The following is a 20687-nucleotide window of genomic DNA, read 5'->3' as shown; positions in this document are numbered from 1 at the left end:
CGATCAAATTAAAAGATCACAAGGTAGGAAAATTAAAAATTTATCTCATGAAATAGGTGAAGTAGGAGATATGACAGACTGTCCAACTTCATCCTCAGCCACACACAGAGTTCCCCTTCCAGATACAGCCATACATTCCAACATACACAGACACACACAGAGAGAATGAGAGTCCCACTTCCAGATACAGTCCCATACCCATCCTACACACCCACAGTCAGAAACACTCTCCCATATACAGGTAGAGAGGATGACTTTCTTCTTTTTTACAGGGTCATCTGGGTGGCCTGGACTTTCTTTATAGACCAAGCTATAAGAGACAGTTTTGTTTCTGTCTCCCTACTGAATGGATTAAGACTATGTTTCCCCATGCCCAACCATCAAATGCTGTGTTGTCAAAAATTTATGAATTAATTTTCTTGAAAAATTTCAATACAATATCTTCTGGTAATTATTTCTTTTCTCTCATCTTTTGCAGATCCTGCCCATCTCCCCAATTTCAGAATTTCATAAAAAGTCAGAGTTTTAAAGGTTTTTTATGAGAACATATAAGGGTTTGGACATGAGACATTCATTTCCAGATAGACAGTTAATGCTTTAAAAATCCATAATTTGCAACACATTTTCTCTCTTAAATGTTATTAATATTAAAAAAATCAAACAGTATTAATTCAAAATAATTAAAAAATATCCAATACACATATTTTATTTCACAGAATACAATTCATATAACAATATATAGTGATAAAATTCAGGGCTCAAGAGTTCCCTAGTGGTACAGTGCCTGCCTCCCAGTATTAGTATCTTTGCTAGATTCACAACTCTTTGCTTAGAAGTTGGGTGTTATGGTTTATCCTATATTCCCATTACTGGGGGCAATGTGACTGGACGTACTGTAAGTCTTGCCATCCAAAAATTCTATCTGCATATTTGTGCTCCAGATTCACTGTGGTATCCTTCCTCAAAAATAAGATATAAATCAACTGGTGAGTATAGACAAATTCAACTCTAGCCCTCAAACACATGTGAGAACCATGTACTATGCATACACAGTCTAGCCAATTAGCATTTACAGTCATCCAAACATTGTCTTTACCCGCATGGGATTCACAATTTGTATTCATTTAGAACAGTGTCATGAATGTTGTGGAACCCAAGAAATGAATTCCTGTAGAATTGTTCCTTCTCCACAACTTTCCAACTGTATTTCCTACTCTGGAGACTTCCATTCCATTTCCATCCATGAAAGTGGCTCATGTAAGACTATGAAAACAAGAAATGATATTTTTCTAAGAGCTTAATTCCCATTTTTAAGTGATTTTGGTTCATAAAATTTAGACATTTTACATGGTGACAAAGCTCTCTACCACAGAGCTACAAGCCTAGCTCAATCTTTTAAAACATCTCATTTTTCTACAGAAAATATTTTTTGATGACTGCATTTATGCACTACTAAAATAAACAGCAGGAACCACAAATTTGTCTTTCTTGACACCAAGCAGTTATAACTGATTCTGTAAATTTATAACTGATTCAATTTACTGCCAGGCAGTGGTGGCACATGCATTTAATCCAGGCACTTGGGAGGCAGAGGCAGGCAGATCTCTGTTAGTTTGAAGCCAGTGTGGTGTACAAGAGCTAGTTCTAGGACAGGCTCCAAAGCTACAGAGAAATCCTATCTTGAATACACAAAAACAAAAACAAAAAACAAAAAGGATTTATTTAATAAGCATAGATTTCAAGAATTTTGGGTTATTGAGAAATAAGTCAAAACAAACAAAAAAAAAACAGAAGGAAGAGAACACAAAGCAGTATGGAAACTGCACCCTCAGCTGGTGACTCCTATTCTCATTCTGGACTCCATTACCTTTTCAATACTACTGTGTAGTTGAACCACAGCATTTGCTGGAATCTCACTACTCATGTTCAACACCACACACCTGAATAAAAAGAATAATAATAGCAGACTGTACATATCAGTAACAGTGTGTCACACATCTAAAAGACATAGACAGGTCCTCTTGATCTGTGTTCTCTACGTTTGATGCTTCGGGAATCACTGGGATCTTAAGGAAGAATGGGAACTGGATTGTATTCAGAGGCTTGCTCAGGGTAATGGAGGCCCTGAGCCTGAAGTCAAACCCTGAATCCCAGTGTTGCTGAGAGCAGGTTTCTGTGGTGATGATGTTATGGTAACCTCTGTAATGTAAACTATTTATAGATGATGAAAAAGTATGCATCACTGGAGCGAGGACGCAGACATATACACAGAGACAGATATACAACAACAGAGACAATCCTTCCCAAAAAACAAACTTAGAAGGGCAGATGGATACATGTATATTAACTTCATATGATATTTGAAAATATTCTTTTCCCACCTTTGTCATTCAATCTACTTAAAAACAAATAACCATGCTCATTAATAATGTACTGCAATTACATTGATTCATCACACTATCTTTTCTCCTCCTTCTCTCACTCGTTTGAACCTTCTGTCCTCTCCTACTGTCATGTCTCTTCTTTTCTTTTCTCCCTTCTTTCCTGTCTTCCTATACCAACTCTGCTTCTTTTTCTGCTTATCAAGGAGTGAGACAGCAGAGTCACATCATCTTGTGTAATTCTCTGAGGAATCCCCCAGCTTTTATAATGTCTTAGTAGGACCACATTGCCATTTCAACAGCACAGGAATCCCTTCTCCTCCATTCCAATAATATTGTCTCATTCTTTCTTTGGTAAATGGCACTCATATCATTAGTTACAGGCAACTAATTCTTTTGAGCTTATGCATCCTCTTCTGTCCACTTTCACTGGTCAAGATGAATCATCCCAAACAGAGGATGGAGGGCAAACACTGTGTGCTCATGAGGACATCACCTCTCATTTCTCAGTTCCCAAAGCTATCTGTTAACCTTCTGACTCAGAAGAAAGATTGAGAGAGAAAGAGGGAGATTGATCGAGACTGACATAGACACAGATAGGGAGACAGAGAGAGATAAAGAAATATAATAAATAAACACATACAACAACAGGAACCAGAAATGTAAGTAATAATTTAGACATTCAGGATTACTACACACTGTATCTATTAGAAAATCCCTAAGTGAGATATGGAGAGGCAGTGCAGACACAAAGAAGTCCGGTCTTCCATGCTTCTCTGAGGAGGCTCTTCTCTGACTATGATATCTAAGTGCTCTCATCGCCCCCTGTTGGTTCTGTGTTTCCCACAGGGATGTTTTTGTCTGAGCTCACAGTAACATTCACTCACTGTGTCTCCTGCACAGTCATACATGGCTGTGTCCTCAGACCTCAGACTGCTCATTTCCAGGTACAGAGTGTTCTTGGCATTGTCTCTGGAGATTGTGAACCGGCCCTTCACAGTGTCCGTATACCAGGTGCTACCACCACTTGGATTAATATGTGCGAGCCACTCCAGTCCCTTCCCTGTAGCCTGGCGGACCCAGTCCATCTAATAATCACTGAAGGTGAATCCAGAGGCTGCACAGGAGAGTTTCAGGGACTTTCCAGGCTGCACTAAGCCTCCGCCAGACTCCAGCAATTGCACCTCACACTGGACACCTGTAAACACAAAGAATTATGGTTAGAAAACTGACACAGAAGATATTTTTTCTCTTTCTCATGTCCACACAACACATAGCATCTCATCTTTATGAATTACCTTTTAAAATAAGGACAATGGAAACCAGTATAAGCCATAAGTCCATGGTAGGTGTCCTGTGTTCAGTGCTGAACCCTGACTGGGAGGACTTGGAAATCCAGGACTTGTCTCCTCTGCAGGAGCTGAAGGGTCAGGACAGGGCTGGATTTTATGGGCACAAAGAAGTCTTATTTGCATATCTTCCTGCCATAACAGGCTCTGTAGTTGGACCTGAGAAGAAACTAGTACTCAGAGCACGTATAAGACACCACAAACACTGATGACATTTATAGAAATTGAAGCACTAATGTAGCTCTGTGTATACATTTTTCTTGTTAGGGATTCAACCCACTTTATTTAGTTCTCTTTTCACCATATGCATGGAAAATGTTCTTGTTGCTGTCTGTCTTCCTCTCTGTGATTGCTGTAAGGACATATTTACATTTGCAGCACTCAATTGTTTGCATCCTGTAATTCTTCCTATGATCACTTTTTACTCCCCACTCTGCCTTTCCCTTTCCCATCTCGATACCAGGCAACACATGGTTGTCTTCATGCTGTCTTAGGTCAGTTTTTATTTCTGTATTTTATATAGTCAGCACAATGGGGACATTTAATGCATTTTTGTAACAAAACACAAAACTTTTGCATCAATTTTGTATTTTCAGAAGACATTGTTTTTATTTTCCCAAATTCTCATGCTTTCTAACCACTCATCCCCTTTTTCTCATTACACCCAACTTTTCCTTTCAAAACTTCTTTATTACCCTGTGCTTTATCCCTCTTACCCTTCATTTAAGATGTCTTTTTCTGTCTTGACTTCCATTCTAGTTCTAAGTTTACAGAACAGAAACCAGAACACCAAACACATAGAGTCTCAAACACACAATCTGTATTCTCTCCATAAGGCAGAAACTGTCCTTCCCAATGTTCAATACATTGTGTGATATAAGATTTCCAGTGTCATTCTAGTTCCTCCAAGGCTCAGAGAACACTGATGAAGAGGATGAGGAAAGAATGTGAGGAGTAGAACACAGGGAGGGGTGCTGTGAAATTCTGTCTTCTGGACATGACATGGATATCTCAATCACGAATTCATAATAGCTGTTGTTGTCTATATGAACCTAACTAGGCTCAAACCATCCAAAACCATAGTAAAGATAGGACTGATAATTCTTTGGCCATATTTCTTACTGAGAGGAGTTGGAAATTTATTTTTCTGGACAACGGACATAGTCACCCTTTTTCGATGGTATGGTCACTGGTATGTTTCCTATGTTTCAGTGCTTGGGTTCAAACACATGCAGATAAGGAAAACACTAACTGTGCTTAAATAAGGATAAGGTTGGTATGGCCTCATGTTTGGAAGATGAGGGAGGAGCTGGATGGAAAAATATCACATGTAGAGATCCTAAAGAATAAAGAAAAATAGTAAAAGATGTATAACTGAGGCTCCAAACAATAAATTCAGAAGCCAAATAAGGAACACTGGTAAATATCAAATAACTTGGTAGGCAACTTTATCAGGGACCATCTTCCCATCCAACTCAGAAATGGTGGGGTCCTTCACTTATTCTTTTAAAAATCCATTTACAGATAATCTTATTCATGATTTGTAAAATATCTTTACATATTTGGTTCGCTGTTACTATTTTCTATGGTGAAATATCAATCAGAGTTATGTAAAAGAACATATCATCCTTGTCATACCCTTGAAGGGCTCATGCTGCAGGAACAGTTATTCTTGTGTTAGATTATACATATGTATCTTTTAGGCATCAACTTTTATTTAAAATTATCTAGAACAAATCAGAGGACATACTGAAGAGAAGAGAATATCAAGGACATCTCTATAAACATTTGCTGCTTCTTTTCTATGAGAGAGGGAAAACTTTGCCTGTGCCTATTTGTTCAATAATTTATTTACTTTAATGTGAATATGTGAAGCCTTTTAATTTATATTGGTATAAATGAAAAAAAATTCTGGGTATTCTTGGTTAAAAGTAAAATCCTTTGATGGGGGAGAGTCTTCTGTTTTGTGTTAATTTCATTGGTTAGATAAAGAGACTCTCTTGGCCCTTTAATAGGACAGAAAATTAGGTAAGCGGAGTAAACAGAACAGAATGCTGGGAGAAAGAAACTGAGTCAGACAGTCGCCATGACTCTTCTCTCCGAGATGGATGCCCTTTAGACTCATCCCGGTAAGCCACACTCAAGTGGCAATACAGATATTAGAAATGGGTTAGATCAATATGTAAGAGCTAGTCAATAAGAGGCTGGAAATAATGGGCCAGGCAGTGTTTAAAAGAATACAGTTTCCGTGTAATTATTTCTGGTAAAGCTAGTCGGTGGCCAGGAGCTGAGTGGTGGGAAGCGGCCCACTGCTCCTACTACAATCCTTAGGATGAGAATAGAGTTATTGGTTCTGATATAGACTATGTCTAACAAACTCATTAAAATTTTACACTGTCCATCCATCCATCCATTTCAGTAGCAACTATGTAAGCTGTTCTTTACACTGACCCTGGAAAATATGACAGTGGAACCTTTGTATTCAACATTGTGTGTAGGTATTTAATTCACTGTTATTTATTCTTCTGTCAGTATTCTAAGAATGTAGTCAATGTGGTCTCCAAAGTTTCATCACCCACTATTAGTGTCACAGCCTGATATTCCAGAGAATCCTCAGCCTCATATGACTAGATTCTCTTTTCCTTTGTAAACCTGCCCCAATCATATGACCTATTAACATGGAGTCCCTAGCCAACATGGGTTCTCTGAAGGACACTTTTCTAGCTCACACATGAAACACCAGTCTCTTCCAGTTAGCAACAGCAAAGAATGCAGAGAAATAATTCTGAGAGACTTTGTAGGCAAGAAAAGCACCAACAAAAGCACAATCTGTGAAAATCATAGAATTCAGTTGTCTGTGGGAAGGGCTGAAGAGAGATGGACCAGGGACCAGAGCTGATTTTTACTGGGATGTGCATATTTGTGGATGAGAATTTTGTGGTCTGATTGCACAATGTGCTTATAAAGGAATCATTAGCTTGGACTTCAACATGCAAGCTAATTTTTCCCAAAATGCAAATGTTCAAAAATACAATCATGCAACAATTATAATAATTGTACACTTTTATCAAGGTCCTATTAGTTTACAGGTAGGAAACTGTGGGTGGTTGATTTTTTTAAGCTAACTTTGAAAAGTAACATCATTTCAAGGAATTTGTGCTTTATCACAAGTTTAAAAATAAATAGGATGAACTAAAGATTACTCAAAATTCTTACAAAGCTGTCTTACAAAGTGTCATAATTTCAGAATCTATCTATCATCTATCTATCTATCATCTATCAATCTATCTATCTATCTATCTATCTATCTATCTATCTCCCTATCTATAAATCTATCTGTCTGTTTGTCTGTCTGTCTGTCTATTTATCTCTCTCTCAATATATGTATACATATATATATATATATATATATATATATATATATATATATATATATTGTGCTGATTTGTTTGAAAAGGAGCAATTATACATCTTAGAGGATTGTGTGGGAACACAGATGATTAGTGCATAATTAAAAAGCAAGATTAATAGGCTAGGACAAGTAAAGTGTACTCTAGAGGATTACCTTGTGTAAAAGGCAAAAAACAAAGGTTTGACACCAAACAGTCAAACAGTTGCAAATGCTGCATATTCCTCAGGTTTCTTAAAATTGACCTAATGTTTCTGGGAGTACCTGTTTGTCTTCCATATCCAATGCTGGTCTGAGGAGAGAGGTTTCTGTCCAAGCTTACACTGGAATTCTTTCACTGTTCCTCTAGCATAGTAATACATGTCTGAAGTTTGAAGATTGTTCAGTTTTATGAAAACATAAGCTCTTGGATGTGTAGTGATATTTTGTTTGTGATCTAACAAGCATCCTGAAGATCAGAGTGCAGAGCTAAGACATTTGTTAGCCACAGAGGCTAGGCAATGATGACACAAACCTTTAATCTGAGTACTAGGAAGACAGAGGTGGGTGGATCTCTGTGAGTGCAAACCTATCCTGGGCTACAAGAGATTAATCTGTGCAAATTAAAAACACAGCTCACATAATGTTGATACCAGCACCTAAGATCATATGCCTTTAATATCAGCACCAGAGAAAGAGACACAGGAGTGACATGGATGGGCAGAGAGAGGAATATTAGAGAGGAGGAGACAAGGTCTCAGATAGAGTCTGAGGATTCACTCTGAGAGGCAGTCTGAGGTTTTGAAGAGACAGCACTTAGTCAGAGGCTTTATAGAAACAGGATCTTCCACCTTTGGTCTGAGCATTGGTAGAGGTGAGAACTCTCTAGTGACTGAACTCTGCTTTTCTGATCCTTCAGCTTTTGCCCCTGGTAACTGACTCAGGATTTTTATCATTAAGAAAAATTAGCATTCATGAAACAGGAGGTGTCTCTACTGATGTTAACTTGTGATTTGAGATCAGAATTATAATTTGTGCTTCCACCACTCCAGGTTCTTCACATCCACTTCAGACACTTTCCTGGAGGATGACAGACCCAGCAAACACAATAACTGGTTAATGACAATCGACTGACAGTTCCAGTAAGGGATGGGGTCTGTGAGGGCTGCTCCTGAAACAGGGAACTGGGAACAGGTACAATAATCATGGTACAGTCATCCCACAGATGACATGCCTGGGTCCCTTTCCTGAAACCCTGAAATACTTACAGCTTGGCAAGGGCACCATGCAGAGGAGCAGCACCAGTGAGAAAGAGATGGGACCACTCATCTAGGTCTGAATTTTAGCCTGAGCAGGAGGACTTTTTTTTTCATTGAGCAAGGTTCATGGAAGAATAAAAAAAAAAAGCACAGGGCAAGGTTTACAATTTGTCCTCAGGTTTCTTAGAATTGACCTAGTGTCTCTTAGAGGACCTGCCGATAGAAAATGAGTAACATTTTTCTGACACTGGACTCCCACTTGCATATAAATAGGAAACTGTATGTTTCACACTGTGCAGACCTTGGATGCAAAACATTAAGTGACTCCACGTTCATGCTGTGCAGATAAGAGGATACCACATCCTCAGTGCATATCCCTGTAAACCCCAGCAGAGTGTTTAGATGGAATTTAGTCATAAGATGCACTTCAGGCTCTTCCTGATGTGAAATCAGGATTAAGAAACTACTTAAAATACTTTCTGTTGTCATTGAAGTTAATTTTTTTATCACTCACTTTGAAATTCCAGCTTGTGAGAATGAAATTCACGAACACTTAGTGTATGCATTTTCATGATTTTATCTGAGAGGAGATTCATGGGATTGATTGTCATACACATAAGTGGTCTCAGAGTATTCAGCTGCCCACTCAGGGACACCACACCTGGATATTTCCTAGTACCTGTATTCTGTTTTTCTGTGTCTCTGTCACTATGTACTTTTAATTTCCTTCCTTGTCTCTTTACCACTTGAAACACATTGCAAAATCAGGTTCCTAAACATGACTGTTGCATTGGTGAGGAATGGATTGTCAGCTCTTTATGACACCTTATAAAAAGCAGCAGCATGCAACAAGTCTTCATGGTTATGTTACCAGAAGCAATAAAAAGACAGAGAACCCAAAGTGATGACAAGTAGTGGAGAGGAGGACTTGCCTTAACAGTGGGAACTGATTTTCTTGTTGTGATGATCACCATAGAGAAAAGGGATTCAGGGCTTTTCTCAATGCCTTGATACTGTAAACCATCAGGGAATGGTCAAAAATAGCTCAAAACAATCGTCAATAAATCCCAGAGAATATCAACCAATTCTTTCACTTTGGACACTGCATATGTTGTGTCCCTTATTTCTCTGAGAATATTCTGTACTGTGAGTAGCTGTACAGGTCTTAACACTAGGAAGATGACCATCCTGTTCCACCTCTGATGTACATCCACCCCTGTAAGTGTTTTGTCAATCTTGTTCAGGATGCAGTTTGTTAGAGCATTTTTAGGCATTATGCTTAGTGTGTCTCATCTTTGCTTTGTCTTATTTTTCATTGTGGTTTTTGGATCTTGTAAAAGATCACAAGAATAATTACGTATTTTTATGCAATTTTGGAGAACTGGTATGTGATCCCTTACTCAGTTTTTTCTTCAATTATATCAGACAGAGTTCATGTCCACATTTTATTTTCTCATGCTTCTAGGGTCCCCTTCTCCATGAAACTCTCTAGAAGGAATCACTAAGAAAAAAAGTATTCAAATGGAATTCCTTTAGGGTAAAGCTGCACATTACTCACAATTATCTTCTATTTGAGAGTTGTATCCTTTTTTAAAAAAATATTTATTTATTATATATACAATATTCTGTTTGTGTGTCTGCCTGCAGGACAGAAGAGGGCGCCAGACCTCATTACAGATGGCTGTGAGCCACCATGTGGTTGCTGGGAATTGAACTCAGGACCTTTGGAAGAGCAGGCAATGCTCTTAACCACTGAGCCATTTCTCCAGCCCGAGAGTTGTATCCTTATACTTGAGTTTGTTTAGTCATTTATTGTCAGGTCTAGTGACTCATGGACGTTCAGTTAATGGCTCCTGTTACAATGAAAGTACAATATTTTATATTCGTATGATGGTTAGAAATTTCTCAGTGTAGATAAAAGCTAAGCAACTCCATAAGGAGTCTCTTTGATGCCCATTTTCCTCTTCAAATAGATTGGTGCTGCCAGGAGCAGATGTGTCTCACTGCCATGAAAAAGCCTAAGTTATTAAAACATCTTAAATGCCTTAATCTGTAGTCTTTGAAAGATATGAAAAATGCCTATGTGAAATATACCTGTGCACATCTAGAACATTTAACTAACATGACTACAAACTTGACTATTATAGATGATTATCTATTAACAAGCTATATTTTCTAATTATACATTACACTTTTTAAACGAGCTACACAATCACAATGCCTTAATCAAGATCACAAATACATATACATATAGCAAAATTGACCTTAAGTTTATATCACTAAAGCAAAATTCATACCAATGCAAATTATCCATATCTATATCATATCCCCCTTTAAATGCAAAAGAACATTTATTTATTTATTTAGTTTTAGTTTTCTTATTTATTTACCACTTAATAGGCATCATGGACTGATTACAATTCAAAAACACACACATACCTCAATGAGCATGACCTTCTTAATGTGTGAGATTAAAAACAAACTAGCTTTAGGTTTTTGTGATTAGTAACTATAAAGGATTGTATATGAAGTTTCTCTATATACCCAATCTGTTCTCTTTAATTCTGACTCCACTGAATTCGCAGCCCTGAAACTAAATTACTTTCAAAAGTCATCAAATTTGTACCTTCTAATTGGACATGTGGGTGTCACACAGACTACACATTATTAGGAAGAGGCAAGTAATGCAGCACAATAGACTGAGGTTACAATAACTTCTGATTAAAAGGAGTGAGTACTTAGAAGTAACATTCATTTTATTAACCATAAAAATGCTCAACTTCTAAAAAACCCACAAACAGTGAAAAGACAGTCTGGTAAATCCAAGATTTGTAAAAACTATGCACAAAACCCATGTTATTTGGGAGAAGAACGATTTATACAAGTAGCAGTTTTAAAATGTAACTGGCCTACTACCAATTACATGTGCACACACACACACACACACACACACACACACACACACTCTAACCAAAATACACTAGTCACGTCTATAAAGCAGGTCAACCTTTCTAAGTAGGTTTCCCTCACACTTGAACTGGATGATGGAGTTGTTAATACTGCACATGGAAAATTAGCAATAAGTTTTACTTGTACACAAACATAAAGGGATTTTTCTTCCCCCAAACTACTTAAACATCAAAACCTATACTTATAAAAAATTTAATCCTTTCAGTCAGCAGCCTAAGTATTTCAGATGAAGCCACTCACAACAGACTTCACATACTCATTACACCCCACGTCTGCCAATCTAGTTATCTAGTGGTGACTCCTTCAGAGATAGTTCGGCCTCACTTTTCCAGGTGAGTTTTTCTTACTGCCAGCCTCATGGCTGTCTTTGCTTTCTTCGTTACTGTCACCATTATGTTGTGGATGACTACTGTCTTGAGCGTCAGACCCCCCAATTAGGGTCTTTGAATGTGTTTGTTCCTTTTCTAGCTTTTTGTTTGGCCCTTTCTTCCCTTGAACTTTGGTTTTATTTTCTTCCCCATGCTGTCTTTGTTCAGCAAGAGATTTGTTCAGCACTTGGGTGATGACTGAATCTCCTTCACCAGCCAAAAACATATTCTTAAATTTGTTATACAACATTGTAGACTTTTCCATGATAACTTGACTAACTTTGAACCGCCGTGTTTTTTTTTTTCAATGTTGTGATCATCTCTATGTGTTTCTGAGCTTGTTGCATTGTTACCTGAAGTGAAGCAAGTTCATCCGTGCCTCAATGCATCTGTTCACATCTAGATTATCAATTTTGAGTGAATTTTTAATTTCGGCATGTATCCTTTGAAGTCGAGAATCCATTGATGTTTCTCACTTCTTCTCCACTTCCTTAACTTCTGGCTTCTTTCCTTCATCTTTATTCTGCTGCTCAGTTTCCATTTGTTCCTCCTGCTTGCGCTTCTCCTCTGTGGCTTCCTTCTCATGTAGACCTTTTACCACATTCCTCCTGTGAGTGGTCTGGAAGTTTCTTCCACCCTTTCTCTTCTTTTCACCTTCTTTATCATCTTCGTCTTCTGAATCAGAGGTTGATATAACCCCTGATTTTGCTACATTTTTCCTTTTAGATTCAACTTCTTTCTTGCCTTCTTTCTTATCTTTTCTTGGCTTATCCTCTTCTTTTTGACCTTCTTCCTTTTTAACTTGCTTTTTAGGTTGTTTTTCCTCTGGTCCCATTTTTTTTTTTTTTTTTTTTTTTTACTTTTGTCTTCATCAATAACCATGTCACTCTTCGTAGGACAGGGCTGTTTTACCACTTTAGGTCTGCCTTTTGGTTTTGGAATCTTGACTTCAGTAGCTGCAGGTCAGTCGTCCTCTCTTAGGACTTGCTTTCAAGTTAGGAGAAGCTGTTGCTGCAGCCACCATTTATGCTTCTTCAATTTACACTGGTTTTTTGGCCTTTCTCTTTCTTCCTTGCCTGGCAGCTTTTGCAGTGGTTATGTCAACTGCATTAGACACATTTTCATTGCTGGCTTTTTCTTCATGATCAGTATCTTCCTTTGAAACACTAGTTTCTTTCTCCTCGACTTCAACATCAGATGATGCATTTGATTGTTTAGTTGGTGCCTGTTGACTTGAAAATTTCACTTTTGGATTGTTATCTATCTCCCATAATCCTTCATTAAAACCTTTTCGTTTATTTGGTTTGCCATACTTTTCCTTATTTTCAGAGTAAGGAAATATGTCCTTTGGTTCTAAAAAAGCAGTCTCATGGGTTCCAAAAAAGAAAATGGGTAGTTTGTTTGTGGGTGGTTTCACAGCTCCATCAGGAACTTCATCTACTCGAACTGGCCAATGAGGATAACCTTTCATCTTGGCGAAGATGAGGTCTCCAGGTTTGAAATTGCAAGTCATGTTGGAGGGGCGATACCGGGAGTCCCAAGACCAGAAGGGGGAGCAGTGCAGCGGCTATCGGGAGATGAGAGCGAGGACACAAGCTGGGACTGGCGGGCACGCGGGCAGGGGAGGATGCCTCCCGGTGTCCCTACCGAGCCTGCCAGGAGGCAACGCTGGGGCTGCGCCGACGACCTCTGCCCATGTCCACACCAGCCACCTGCACCACCAGCTGCCTCAGAGGCGTCTCAATGGCTCCGAGCTGCAACCACCACCGCCACCACCACTGCGCTGCTGCGCTGCTCGTAAAAGAACATTTATAAATAATGTTTGGGAATATGGGTGTATTTTTTCTCTCCAAACTGCTTTCTGCTGTATGGGGGCGCAATTAAGTAGGTCTCTTATGGTATATTCTGTGTGCTCTGTTCATCTTGGCAGTTGAGCAAAGTAAGTTTTTGAGGGTGTTTACGGCAACCTTTCAGGAGGGCATTGTCTATCATATTGGCCTGGAGGTAATCTACAGGCTCTCATCTTCTGTGAAAACAAAAGAACCTCTTTTCCAAAGTATCATATCCTTAGACCCAAATTTTGAAGTCAAGATAGCTTTATAATATATATGCTGGTTTACCTTGGCAACCCATATATGAAACGTCTCTCTGCATTTAGCTTTTTTACAGTCAAAAATTTTAAAGAAAACACAGTGTATATAATCCAGACTCTCTGTGATTTTTTTAATTTTTTTTATTTTTTTATATTTTTATTTATTTTTTTTGGGGGGGGGAGGTTTCGAGACAGGGTTTCTCTGTGGTTTTGGAGCCTGTCCTGGAACTAGCTCTTGTAGACCAGGCTGGTCTAGAACTCACAGAGATCCGCCTGCCTCTGCCTCCTGAGTGCTGGGATTAAAGTGTGGCTTGTTTTTCAATCTATGACTATCTGTACTTTGTCTCTTTAAATACGTTACCTTTTTTTAAAGCATTAACTTTATTTTATGAGTCTCTATACTCTTTATCTTTTTTCCCCAAGCGTATGTACATTTGTTTAACAGTGTGACCATTTAGAGGTCTTTTATGTCTGAATCTGTCCTATTATGGATCTGTAATTCTTTACTGTCCAAGAACGGTTTTGTTTTGCAGTTTTAAATCACTAAGTGCTTAAAAATCTAAGCTGCAACATTCCTAGGTCAAAAACAGGTACTGTGGGTTTGTATTGCTCAGTCCAGCATGTCAGAGCCACTTGTGCCTACGAGTCATGCACATTGCACCATTAGTATGGCAGAGCTGCTTGTGCCTCTGAGTCACTTGTGCCTCTGAGTAGCTACACACAATGTCCCCCTTTTCAGCACACAGCGAGTCCAGTTGCCATCAAGCAAACCATAGTACTTTAGTCACAAACCCCATTTAAATTCTTTGTCTCCCACAAGAGACAGAGGTCATGCTGACAGCACAGCCCAAAAACTGGTATTTAAAAATAGCCACTTTCTAGTAAACCTGATCCTGCTGCCTACTCAGGCAGGAAGACCTAAGCCATGGGCGTGGTCTCAGCTACTTACTCCCAACCCTGAGTGGGTAAACAAACATCCAAGCTCACAAATGCTCCATAGCCAGAGATTACACTGGTGGCAGGGACAGGAAGCCTCATTTTAAAACGGTGTGGCTTTTTTTGTTGTTGCTGAGTCAGAAAACTCTCTCTGCAGCACACTGCCAGCAAACAGCAAAAAGCTGTGTTAAACTCTCTCTGCTTTTTAAGCCTTCTCAGGTTTTTAAGTGGGTTTAGCCCCACATTGGGTGCCAATCTGTAGTAGGAGGCATGGCCCACATCCCTCTGCCCAGCTAGCTCAACCTCTGAAATAACCACAAAAAATGTATTAATTAAATTATTTCATGGCCCATTCTATCTAGCCTCTTCTTGGCCATCTCTCACATCTTGATTTAACCCATTTCCATTAATGTGCATCATCGCTTGACTGTGGCTTACCAGCATGAGTCTAACCAGCATCCATCTCGGGCAGGAGAATCATGACATCTGCCACACTGCCCTTCTTCCCAGCATTCTGTTCAGTCTACCCAACCTATCTAAGTCTGCCTTATCAAAAGACCAAGACAGTTTCTTTAGTCAACCAATAAAAGCAACACATAGTCAGAAGGACCTTACACACCACTTCATCACTTGCATGCATCTGTCCTTGGATGTACAGAAGACACCAAAGAGGAAGGGAAACTTTACAATATAGTTAATCACTAACAGATCTGTAAACCAGCAACATAAACTCTTAGACTGCTCAGTTAAGTCAAGAATATATTTTATAACAATTAATGACATAAAACTATGTTGATGATTCTTCTATCTACAAATAGGACACTGTGAAAACTGAGTCTGAAAAACCTTCTTTAATAACATGGAAATTTATTAATATTTTTGACTCCTCTTGTCATTTACTTTGGAGTATAAATCTTCCATCTAGTGCTCTCAGCTTCCTCAATCTTCTCCCTCTGAGGGTCCACATCTGCTTTATAATTGTAAAGGAAGTATAAGAACTGTGGTGTTTGGATCTCTGAGCAAATCCATTAAGAAAGATTTGAAAAAGAGTTAAAGGTCTGTTTGAAATAACTGTCAATCACAACAATGATCAGACTCAGGTATCAGCCTGGCTGGATTAATGTTCAGTTACTGAGACATTCTCTAGTCCTCCTGTGACTGTGAGCTGTCAAAGCCATGATGTTCAAAGTCTCACCTTCCTGTTAGTCAGAAAAACATTCCACACAAAAGTATGTGGACCTGATGGTGGAAAAGCAGTGCAGAAAAGATGCAACTGCTTTCTAGGAGCAATCTGTCTCCTGTCTGCAGCTCCCAGATGTTCTACCTATTGGATGAACTTACCAATACCCGGCTTCTTTCCTGCCATTTTTACAGAACTCACAGAATACCATTCTCAGTTATGACAACATCAAAGGTGAAAAAATTTCAAGAAAATCTGACCATGCCTTGATCAGTTCTCAGGTATCATTATATTTACACTGAAGAAAATAACATGTTTCCAATGCTTATCTGTTCTTTCATAGTGACATAGTCTATAGGATCCCATCATACCAGTGAGGGATCATCAGTTTTTCCAGGTCCTTGTATGATACAACTTGAGTATACCTGACTTTCAGATAAAGAATCTGTCTCGGATTTTACAACAGGGATTACCCATCATGTTTGCTGAGAGGTAATGTAAATAAACTGTAGTAAAGAGCCTGCAGGAAAGAAACTGGATGAACATGTTAAAAGAAAATTCTTTAGTCCCTTTAAATTAGGGAATTACATGAGTAAAGTCAACAAATAAATATTAATGAAGAAAACAAAAGACATGCTCTCTGCTGAGTAGATTAGTGACTGCCTGCAGTGAGGTGACACTGGTTGCATTGTCCTCACAGTCTCAATGATGGAGTCTCAGACACATTTTATTACCAGGTCCACACCTGTGTCTGATCTGCACATATTTTTGAGGATGAAGTTGAGAGTGAAGAGCACAGTGTTCTTGATTATTTGACCCTGCCTTATTTCCTTGTTGGCTCTAACTTGAATTCCATTGTTCTCACCAAGATAACTACTGAGACTTCTCTGAGTCTTGTACTTCACAATTTCCGGAGCCTTTGACCCTTTCAGGTTATGATACCAGAACCCATACAAAATCACTTTCTCCTTTTGTGATGTTCTGCATTTTATTCTGATCAGAGGGTGACATATTTATAAAAGTAACCCATAATAAGGACATGGACTTAGTTCTGTCATTTTATTTCTTCCATACAAGAATCTTTGTGTGAGATCTGTACTCTTAGTTGTCAAACCACAAAAAGCTTGGTGTGGCAGCCAACATCTCTGGATTGTGGAGATAGTGTTATCAATGTGGAACACTGGCCAACCAGTACAGCCAGTTGGTTTGATCTAGTGCCAGTGAAATATTTCTTTTGAAAATACAGTGTAGGCTGATTGAAATAAAAGATTTCATATGAACATGTGTCCAATTATACTCATACATACATGCACATGAACTAAAACACACACAAACATACCCACAGAGAGAGACACATTGACAGACACAATTCCACATCCCAACAAATACACACACACACACACACACACACACGCACATGTACACAGAGAGAGAGAGATAGAGAGAGAGGGTGGGGGGGTAAAATGGGAGGGAGTAAGAGAGGAAGAGTGTAAGAGAGAAATATAATGAATAAGTCATAGCACGTCACAATGGAAAACAGAAATTTGAATAAAAAAATTTTGACACTTCAAGGATTAGTACACACTCTACCTGTAGAGAGAATCCTGAGTGTGATTTGGAGAGTCAGTCAAGATACAAAGGAGTCCAACCTTTTATGCATCTCTGGACAGTCTCTTACCTGACCTAGATCTCTGGGTGAGCTCCCCAACCCTGCTGGTCATGAGCACCCTGTGGGGTTGATTGTGTCTGATCTCGCAGTAACTTTGAATCACTGTGAATCTGTTGCAGTAATACATGGCTGTGTCCTTAGGCCTCAGACTGCTCATTTCCAGGTACAGGGTGTTCTTGGCATTGTCTCTGCAGATAGTGAACCAGCCTTTCACAGCATTGGCATATTTGATGTAGTTACCACCACCACTACCAATATATGTGACCCATTCCAGTCCTGACATACCCAGTTCATTTGATAATTACTGAAGGAAGTTGAATCCAAGGGCTGGGCAGAAAAGTTTTTGGAACTTTCCAGGCCTCCCTACCTTCCAACTCTACCAGCTGTTCCTCAAACTGGCCACCTGGAAACACAGAGAATGCTGGTCAGAAGACTATCAATGAAGCTATTTTTTCTTTCTGATGTCCACACAACACACAGACAGCATCTCCTCTCCATTAATTACCATTTAAAATAACAACAAGGAAATCTCAAATAAGCCACAATTCTATGTGGAGTGATCATTGAATGGGAGGATCTGAGAATACAGGACTGGACTCCTCTGCCAGAGCTGCAGGGTCACGGCAGGGCTGTTATTCATGGGCACAGAGAAGCCTTATTTGCATATCTTCCTCCTGTAGCAAGTTCTGGAGTTGGACACTTTTGGGACGGCAATGCTCAGAGCAGATATAAGGCATCAAAGACATTGATGACCATTACAGAAACTGACATAGTAAAGAACCTCCACATGCACCTTTTCCTTGCTAAGGATTCACCACACTTCACTTGGTTCTCTTTCATGGATGTGATTAGGAGATGTTGTGTTTCCACACTGTTTTATCTCCTTAGCACATCAATGTAATTTAAAAGATCCACAAACTGTTGTTTCTATACAGACGCTCTGTCTTCTACACTGTCTGGACTAGACATGGCTTCTCCATAATGTGGATCTTGGACAGGGTCATGCCAGTCTGGAGAGGTTAGAAGAGCTTCTTCTTTGAGTCAGGAGCACTTGGAATTTTCTGAGTTTTACATATTTATGTGACAATGCTCTCCTCAGGCCATAGATTTCTACAAGTAAGAGAGCCCTTGTCACTTCTACTCTACTTTTGGTCATGGTGTTGACCACATCAATAGAAAAGAGACTGGGACAATTTAAAAATTTTCTGATAAATGGATAGATACACAGATCGTGATCGTCTGTATGGCTGCAACCAGAGTCATATACATAGTTACAGTTTTAGATGCATCTATACATCTCAACACACACACACACACACACACACACACACACACACACACACACACTGAAACACAGTTTACTCCAATACTGAGGGGACTAAGAGGTGAGTGAATAGCCATGTGACAGAATACCCCACTCTCTAGGAGCTCCACAATGGGGCAAAACTGGTGACCATCCCCCAACTTTCTAGGGTTTTCTAGCAAGCCAGTAGAAGTGTTTCCTGCATGTAGGCTCTCCCAACACCCTACACCATCCTCTATACCCTCCAAGCTACTAGACCCACCTCACATCCAAACTCACCTATATTCCTGCAACCTGGGTGGAACTCTGAAACACAGCTTGATCCAATACTGAGAGGACTAAGAGGTGAATAAACAACCACATGACAGGACACCCCACTCCACTCTAGGAAATCCACAGTGGACTAAATTCAGGGCCTCTGCCCCAACTCTCTTGGCTTTTCTAGCCAGCAAGCTGGAGTGTTTCCTGCAGGTAGGCTCCTCTAACACCAACCCCATCCACTGGATCCTCCAGATTACTAGGCCCACCCTATCCCCAAATTTGACTATCCTTCTGCAACCTCAGTTGAACTCTGAAACACGGCTTGTTCCAAAACTGAGAGGACTTAAGAAGTGAGTGAACAGCCACATGGCAGGACACACCACTCTCTAATCTCAGTGGGGGAAAAACCTTGGCCCCTTTCCCCCTCCATTAGATTTTCTAGCCAGCCAGTAGAAGAGTTTCCTGCAGGTAGACTCCCCCATTACCGAAGCCAATCCACTGGACCCTGTAAACTACTAGCCCCATCTTGAACCTCTAAACTTGTCTATTCTCTTGAAACCTCAGAGGAACTCTGAAATACAGCTTGCAACAAGAGAGAAAGCACTAAGAACTTGCTGCAATACTGAGAGGACCAAGAGCTTGCCATGCTACTGAGGGGAAAAAGAGCTTGCTATAGCACTGAGGGGACCAAAAGAGAGAACCAGGAGAGAAGACAAAGAGAGAAGTCTTAGAGAAACCTTAGAGGCTTACTAAGACATAGATATTAAAACTACAGAGCAAACCAAAAAAATTAAAAATTTCAGACAGCCAAAGAAAGGATTGGAAAGACTCTCAGATGTTGAAGATACTATAGAAGAAATAGGCTCATTGATTAAAGAAATCATTAAATTCAACAAATACTTAACACAAAATATCCAGGAAATCTGGTACACCATGGAAAGACTAAACCTAAAAGTAATAGGGGTAGAACAAGTATAATAAAATAATATAAAATATATAAGTATATAAATATATAAAGTATATAAAATAATAGCGATAGAACTTCAGTTCAATGGCACAGAAAATATGTTAAACAAAACCATAGATGAAAAGTATCCCTTCCTAAAGAAGGATATCCCTATGATGATGCAAGAAGATCAAAGAACTCAAAATACACTGAATCAAAAAACAAAACAAACAAAAAAGGAACTGTCACCTCACCATATAATAATCAAAGTGGAAAACATACAGAATAAGGAAAGAATATTAAGAACTACAAAGGAAAAATGAGAAGTAAAAATAAAGGTAGATGTATGAGAATTACACCTGACTTCTCAATGAGAACCATGAAAGCCTGAAGGTTCTTGTAAGATGCAATGCAGACACTAAGAGAACACGGATGCAAACCCAGACTACTATCTCCATCAATCACCATTGATGGAGAAAACAAGATATTCCATGAAAAAAACAGAATTAAAAAATATGTATCCACAAACCCAACCCTACAGAAAGTACTAGAAGGAAAACACCAACTCAAGGAATCTAACTGAAC

At 39.1% G+C, this 20687-nt stretch overlaps 2 pseudogenes; both read right to left on the bottom strand.

Moving 5' to 3' along the window:
• Positions 1–3196: 3196 nt before the first annotated feature.
• Positions 3197–3725, bottom strand: LOC130882846 (immunoglobulin heavy variable 3-23-like; annotated as a pseudogene).
• A 7788-nt stretch (positions 3726–11513) lies between these two features.
• On the bottom strand, positions 11514–13228 carry LOC130882671 (PC4 and SFRS1-interacting protein-like; annotated as a pseudogene).
• Positions 13229–20687: the final 7459 nt, after the last annotated feature.

Source organism: Chionomys nivalis, chromosome 10 (assembly GCF_950005125.1).
Source record: "Chionomys nivalis chromosome 10, mChiNiv1.1, whole genome shotgun sequence".
Lineage (NCBI taxonomy): Eukaryota > Metazoa > Chordata > Mammalia > Rodentia > Cricetidae > Chionomys > Chionomys nivalis.
This window is presented reverse-complemented; position numbering and strand designations above follow the sequence as displayed.